Below are 9,353 nucleotides of genomic sequence, written 5' to 3'. Positions count from 1 at the left end.
ATCAATAATACATAAGTGGTGTTCACACTTTTATTATAGTATAATATAATAATATATATAACTGTAAATAAAAAGCATAGTAAGTTATTGTGTATATTATAAATTTGTGAATGATTTGCTATTATATTTCTTCATGACGTTAAATAATTTTATAATTAATTTTTAATTTATTCGCATGTCATTTTTTATATTTCTTCTTTTTTGTGATGACAATTATATCTCTTTCTTATAATAATAGATTGTTAAATTATGTATAGTAACTTTGTAATTAGTTAATTTATGTAAAATCAAGTTAGTAGTTGAATTCTAACTTTGATATTATATGATAATTGGATTTCGATGGAAATGGTTTATATGCAAATTATATTGCATAATAATAATTATTTATTATTTAATATATTAAAAATAATTTGTAATGAGAAAGTCGCCATTATTTCATTTATTTTATATTTATTTTACTTATTAATTAAATTTCTTATTTTATTTGTCCTGCTGTGGGAAAAAATATTTTAAAATTGATGGAACGAATTGGAGTGCTACAAATTAAAATTTTAATTGATTATTTAATTTAAAGATCAATTAAGAATTTAATCATATTGCTAGAAAAATTATTAAGTAGACCAAATATTTTAATGTAGTATATATGTTAAGTAGTAAGATATCAATTATCTGTTGGCTTGTTACACACACGCACACACATATATATATAATTATATTTTTTGTCATTATTTATAGTTTAATGATTTTGAATTTTAATATTTATAAATTTTTACAAATTTGGTTTGAAATTTGACCAAATTCCTAAGAATTTATAAACGTTAAAGATCAAAAATTACATCAATGGCTAAATGAGTCAAAATTAATCTTATATGTAAATATTTGGAACCACGTTACCAAGGCAATTATTTGTACTTTTTGAATTTTAAAATAATTATTTTTAAAGAAATTATCTACGTACTATTATATTATATAATTATATTATATAATTATATTATATAATTATATTTTTAATTATATATAATTTACTATAGAAACAAAAGAATATTTATTTGCGTACTTAGAATAAAAATATTGAATTAATTGTACATAAATTGTTTATAATTATATTAGTATTTTTGTGATTTATTATAAATTACTAATAATATTTTCACATTATTATATTGTTATATAAGGGTAAATTATATTTATGGTTCTTTTTTGTTTTATTCTCTGTGTACCAATCTTATAGGGCAAATGACATGTTTTTGGTTCTTAATGTTGTCGTATAATAGGACTTTTAAAGAATTTATATGCTTTATATAATTATATTTGTCATATCATTTATGAATTACCTTTATTCCACTATATTTGCTTTATTAGGCAATAAAAAAAGAAGAAAATTGAATTTATTGTCCAAAATAAATAAATAGTCCATATGGTTACTATATTCGTAATTATAATTGAATTTACTGATTTATAGTTCTCATGTAGGGCTCGGAGTTAGGATATAAAATGAAAATTAGAATTATGTCATTTAATTAATATTTTTTGGAATATGTCATATATATAGGATGATGTTAATATTATTATATTTTTGTTTTTATAAGTTTAAAATTTTTTATCAATATTTTTGGACCAATTCCTAACGGAAAAGGGTTGAGCCTAAAACAATGCAAGTTTCAGTGTGTAACTTAGAACTTTTTGGAGGAAAATGTATTTTTTTATTTTTAAGTTAATCCTAATTTTATTCATTAATTATCTCAAGTTAGTTGTTTATTTTGTTAATAAAGTTATAATGATAATTTTAGCTATTTCTTTAATTAATTTTGTTAATTCATAATAATAATTAGTTAATTTTTATGGACTAGTCGTCATGTACATAATTAACATTAACAGTAATGTTTATAAATTTTTATAGATTTGGTTTGATTTGACCAAATATGTAAGAATTTGTAAACATTTGAGATAAAAAAAATTGTATTATATAAAATATAGTAGTTTGTGGAAAATAAAAAAAAAGTAAAAAATAATTCTATATGTAAATATTTGGACCACGTGACCATGACATTTATTTTTACTTCTTATACTTCTTGTTCCTTGTTTTGTCATGTTCCTTTTTATTGATTTTGTTAATTTATTATGTGGGTAGTTATTTTTTTACACTAGTTGTTAGGCAGTGGTCTTAATAATTAAATAATATCTTTGTGTTAATTTTTAATAATTTTTTTTTCAATTTTCTAATTTTATATGTAAGCTAATATTATTACTTTAAATTTGTGAATAACATCAAAAATTAAAAAAAAACTAATTTATTATTTATATTTATTTAAAAATTATAATATATGGAAAGTTTATTATTAATGTATATAACCAAACATTACGTACATATTCTTGCGTTGGATGTTTCGCAATACAATTAGTAAATAGAAATTAATTTTTAATTTATTTGAAGATAAAATTTTTATTTTATTTATTAGAGTTTGTGGTAAATACGTATTACAAGTTCTCTAATTTTTTATTTCTTAATTGTCAAAGTTTATTAAAATATTTTTAATAATAATTTAATTCAAGTAAAAATTTTATCTCAAATTCTATTTAAAAGTTTATTTATTTTCTATTAAAATAAATATTTGAAAATAGGAGAAAGAATATTCCATGTTTTTCAGTTTTTTATTAAATTATGTGCAAAAAAGAGTATTTATTTGGCTAGGCAGTGCTCTTAAAAATTAAACTTTATAAAAATATAATTTTACTTATATATTATTATGGAGTGGAGTTAATGTTATTATATATTTTTTTTATAAGTACAAAAATATTACATAATAAATGTTGATTGAGGGGGGTAAAATTAAAATTTTGTGTAACTTTTATGCTATTGTCAAATTTTTCGTCAAATTCTTAACAAAGAGGATCAGATGAAAATAGTGAATTTTCTGTACGTGTACTTTTGGAATATTTTTTTTTTGAGAAAAAAGTGTAATTCCCAAGCGAATTAACCCTAAATTAATCATTTTTCAGTTCTCTTTCATTAATCGTATCATATTATATTATTTAAAATTTTCTTATTTTGTCATTATATTAGATTTAGTGGTCACTTATATATTTTTATGAGTAGATCTCTTCTGATTGTGGTCTACTTATTCTTAATTTTTTTATATTATGCTTATATATTCTTATTTATATTGTAGGTATTAATTAATTTTGTCAATTTAATTATTTTATTTGTTAGTTATTGTTGCATGTTTTTCTTATGTGCACATAACAAATAATATTTATAGTTCAACCAACGATTAAAATCATTGTTTTTTTATCTTTTTTTTTTGTAATATTCTTCTTTACTAATTGTTTTTTAATATTTACTAAAAATGCCTCTAGCAAATATGAAAAATTAGAGAAATATTTATTATTTCTCATCGCTCCTCCTACTATGATAAAATCATGGATATAATACTTTTGAATTTTTTACAAACCCAATATTAATAGTATTTTGAATGGGCATTTATATAAGTCAATATTATTATTTTGGTTTCAAATTTTGATTATAATTTATTTTATTTTGTATTATGTCAAACAAAAATAATAATTTTAAAAAATTAACTTATTATTTATATTAAAATAAAGCTCTTAAGAAATTTATTTATTGATATTATTTATATGTTTTACTAAATTTATATATTATAATTTTAGTCAAGTTTATTAAAAAAATAATGTTAACTAAATTATATAATGTATTAAGATATTTTCAAAACAAATAATAATTAAAATAAAAAATAATAAGAAGCAGCAACTAAAAATCATTTTTATGTCTTTGTAGTTTATTGTTACTTTATTATTTATATTAATATGAATAATTTAAATTGGGATAATTTTATATTGGGTGTTCTTTTTTTTTTTTTGTTTCTTGTATAAATTGTCTTGAACTCTAAAATAATATTTTGTTTGAATAACTATTCAAATTAAACATTATCTTCATAAATTAAAAAAATATAATAAACATCTTATACTTTCACACTATAAAAAATATAAAAATATTACGAATAAATAACACACTGCCCCCTAGTCAATTTGAATCTATTTTTTTAGAAATGACTAAAACACCCCATCTAATCAACCAGTCAAACTAGACTTATTAGTATATAATTATTTTAATTCATAATATATATAATTTATAATTATTAAAATATATTTATAATTATAATTTATAAAAAAAAATTCAAAATAACAATTATAACCCCCCAACATCTTCTTCCCCCTCCCCCCAGCCCTCTCACCTCCAAACCCCCCCCCCCCTCTCTCCCGTGAACTTTCCTCCCCCTAACATCCATTTGGGCATCGTCGGCTGTCTAGATTTGGCCGATCGGCATCGCCCTCGTTGCGTTGGGCGACAACTACTGCTTTTTTTTTAATTATATATAATTAATTTTAATTTAATTAAAATAATATTTTATTATATAAATAATTAACTAATTGTTATATAAAAGAACAATTATTATTATTAAAAATATATACTATTTTAATTAAATAATTATTATATAAATAATCATATATATAATATTATATATATTACAAGTGAGAGAATGGCAACAATATAAAAAGAAAAAGGTACTTCATAAAAAAATCGCAGTTTAAGCGCGCGTGGCCTAATTTTTGTACGGATGGATTTTTTGAATTTATTTTGTATCATAGGGGGAGCATTTGATACTTTAATTTTCATAGGGAGTTTTTTTAACATTCCTAGTATTACAGGGGTGTCTCTATATTTTTTCCTAAAAATATATAATATAAACCTCATTCTATATATATATGACTAAAAATGTTGATTGAGTGATGTAATTCTAATTTTTAAGATTACTTCTAAGGTCAGTATTTTATGTCCGAATTCCTAATTTACATGAAAATTATAAATATACATAAACATATATAAACACAAATATGATATATAATTACAGATAAACTAAAACATGGACTATTTTTGTACAATAAATTCAATTTTATTCTTTTTTTTTATTGCCTAATAAAGCGAATAAATATATATCTAATAATATGAAATGATTATAATGGTAATTCATAAATAATACGACATATATAATTATAAAATACATGTAGATTCTTTAAAGTCCTATTATAATTTGATTTTAAGATTAATTTTGTACATAAATTACTCTTAATTATAAATAATTAATTATTTTTAGAGTACATAAAGTGAAATAAAAAAAAAGAAAAATTAAGTTAGGTATGCAGTCCCATCGTTGAATTAATAATATGATTATAATTATAAATTTAATAAAATTAATTAATACCTACAATATAAATAGGACTAAACCTCATTCTATATACATATGACTAAAAATATCAATTGAGTGATATAATTCTAATTTTTAAGATTACTTCTAAGTCAGTATTTTATGTCCGAATTTCTAATTTTACATGAAAATTATAAATATACATAAACATATATAAACACAAATATTATATATAATTACAGATATACTAAAACATGGACTATTTTTGTACAATAAAATCAATTTTATTCCTTTTTTTATTGCCTAATAAAGCGAAAAAATATATATCTAATAATATGAAATGATTATAATGTTAATTCATAAATAATACGACATATATAATTATAAAATGCATGTAGATTCTTTAAAGTCCTATTATAATTTGATTTTAAGTTTAATTTTGTACATAAATTATTCTTAATTATAAATAATTAATTTTATTTTTTAGAGTACATAAAGTGAAATAAAAAAAAATTAAGTTAGGTATGCAGTCCCATCGTTGAATTAATAATATGATTATAATTATAAATTTAATAAAATTAATTAATACCTACAATATAAATAGGACTAAACCTCATTCTATATATATATGACTAAAAATGTTAATTGAGTGATTGAATTCTAATTTTTAAAATCACTTCTAAGGTCAGCATTTTAAGTCCAAACTCCTAATTTTACATGAAAATTATAAATATACATAAACATATATTAACACAAATATGATATATAATTACAGATATACTAAAACATGGACTATTTTTGTACAATAAAATCAATTTTATTCCTTTTTTTATTGCCTAATAAAGCGAATAAATATATATCTAATAATATGAAATAATTATAATGATAATTTATAAATAATACGACATATATAATTATAAAATGCATGCAGATTCTTTAAAGTCCTATTATAATTTGATTTAGAGTTTAATTTTGTACATAAATTATTCTTAATTATAAATAATTAATTTTGTTTTTTAGAGTACATAAAGTGAAAAAAAAAAAAAGAAAAATTAAGTTAGGTATGCAGTCCCATCGTTGAATTAATAATATGATTATAATTATAAATTTAATAAAATTAATTAATACCTACAATATAAATAGGAGTATATAAGCATAATATTAAAGAAATTATGAATAATTAGACTACATTCAAATCTACTCATGAAAACAATAAATCACCATTAAATCTAAATATAATACAAATTAAGGACCAAATAACTTATCCACCTCAACATTTCAAATAATATAATATAATATGATTAAAGAAGATAATTGAGAAATGATTAATTTAAGGTTCATTATACTTATATCGCTCTTAAAAATGAAAATTACACTTTTTTCAAAAAAAAATTCAAAAAATATTGACGATAGCAAAAAAACTACACAAATTTTTTATTTTACCCCGTTAATCACATTTATATGTAATAATATTTGTATAAAAAAATATAAAATAATATTAACTCCATTCATCCTATATTCATCCTAAGTACAAAAATATTCAATGACTGACAAAATTCAAAATTTATATAATTCTTATTTGCTAAGGTCAATATTTTACGATATCCAAAAAGGTAAAATCATATCGAAAAATGTAAATGGAGAATTTTGACAGAATTCGAAACTTAATAATATATAAGTAAAATTATGTTTCATAAAGTTTAATTTTTAAGACCACTACCCAGCCAGCCAGATAAATATTCTTTTTGTCCATAATTTAATAAAAAACTGAAAAACATGGAATATTCTTTCTCCTATTTTCAAATTATTTATTTTAATATGAAATAAATAAACTTTTAAATAGAATTTGAGATAAAATTTTTACTTGAATTAAATTATCATTGAAAATATTTTAATGAACTTTGACAATTAAGAAATAAAAATTTAGAGAACTTGTAATTTTAATAGGTATTTGCCACAAATTTTAATAAATAAAATTCTTATTTCATCTTCAAATAAATTAAAAAATTAATTTTTATTTACTAATTGTTTGGCGAAACATCCAAAACAAGGATATGTTCGTAATGTTTAATTATATACATTAATAATAAACTCTAACCATTTTTTTTAATAAATTGAAGTTTTATTTTAATATAAATAATAAATTAGTTTTTTTTTTAATTTTTTATGTTATTCAAAATCAAAATTTAAAGTAATAATATTAGCTTACATATAGAATTAGAAAATTGACTTATCCATCTAACTTTTTTTCTATTAAAAATTAACACAAAGATATCATTTAATTATTACTTTTTAAATTATAAAATTTATTTATTATATACATGTAAAAATAGCACAACAACTAGTGCAAAAAATTAACAATCCACATACAGACAATTTATTTATTTTTGTACAGTAAATTCGATCTTCATCTAATAAAGAGAATAAATATATAATCATATGAACAGTATGATTATAATAGTAATTCATAAATAATATAATATATATAATTATATAATATGTATGTAGACAATTTTAGTATTTTGTTATTTTGTTATTCTAGCCTTTAATATAATATGCATGTAAATAATTTTTTTTAAAAATCCTATCTTACATTTAATATTTTTTTAGAGTATAAGAAGTAAAAATAAATGCCATGGTCACGTGGTCCAAATATTTACATATAGAATTATTTTTGGCTTTTTCTTATTATATATTTTCCACAAGCTACTATGTTTTATCTAATATGATTTTTTATCTCTAATGTTTAGAAATTCTTACGAATTTGGTCAAATTTCAAACCAGATCTATAAAAATTTATGAATATTAATGTTAATGTTAATTATGTACATGACGACTAGTCCATAAACGTTATTATTATGTATTAACAAAATTAATTAAAGAAATAGCTAAATTGTCATTAAAACTTTATTAACAAAATAAGCAACTAACTTGACATAATTAATGAATAACTTTAGGATTAACTTAAAAATAAAAAATAACATTTTCCTCCAAAAAGTTCTAAGTTACACACACTGAAACTTTCATTGTTTTAGGCTCTTTTTCGTTAGGAATTGGTCCAAAAATATATAAATTTTACACTTATAAAAATAAAAATATAATAATATTAACATCATCCTATATATATATAACATATCCCCAAAAAAATTAATTAAAAATGTAATTAAATGATGTAATTCTAATTTTCTACTATCAGTTATAAGACCATCATTTTATATCCTAATTCCTAACCCTACATAGACCCTACATGAGAACTATAAATACAATAAATTCAATTATAATTACAAATATAATAACCATAAGGACTATTTATTTATTTTGTACAGTAAATTCAATTTTCTTCTTTTTTTATTGCCTAACAAAGCGAATAAATATCTATCTAATAATATGTAATAAGTATCTATCTTTAAAAGTCCTATTATACGACAACATTAAGAAACCAAAAACATGTAATTTGCCCTATAACATTGATACACAGAGAATAAAACAAAAGGAGACCATAAATACAAAGTACCCTATATATAACAATAGAATAATATGAAAATATTATTAGTAATATATAATAAATCACAAAATACTAATATAATTATAAACAATTTATGTATAATTTAATTTTCTTATTCTAAGTATGCAAATAAATATTTTTAGATTCTATAGTAAATTATATATAATATAAAAAAATATAATTATATAATATAATATGCATGTAGACACAAGTTTCAAATCAAACTTGTAAAAATTTATAAACATTAAAATTCAAAATCATTAAACCATAAATAATGACAATAAATATAATTATTATGTGCGTGTGTGTGTATATGTAACAAACCAATAGATAATTGATGTCTTACTACTTAACATATATACTGCATTAAAATATTTGGTCTACTTAATAATTTTTCTAGCAATATGTAATTTCTTTGAATTAAATAATCAATTATAATTTTAATTGTAGCACTCCAATTCGTTCCATCAATTTTAGAACATTTTCTCCCACAACACAACAAATAAAATAAGAAATTTAATTAATAAGTGAAACAAATATAAAATAAATGAAATAATGGTGACTTTCTCATTACAAATAATTTTTAATATATAATAAATCATAAATAATTCTTATTATGCAATATA

The sequence above is a fragment of the Sesamum indicum genome, linkage group LG6 (genome assembly GCF_026168435.1).
Source record: "Sesamum indicum cultivar Baizhima isolate 11 linkage group LG6, ASM2616843v1, whole genome shotgun sequence".
NCBI classification, from domain to species: domain Eukaryota; kingdom Viridiplantae; phylum Streptophyta; class Magnoliopsida; order Lamiales; family Pedaliaceae; genus Sesamum; species Sesamum indicum.
Note: the sequence above shows the minus strand (reverse complement) of the source record.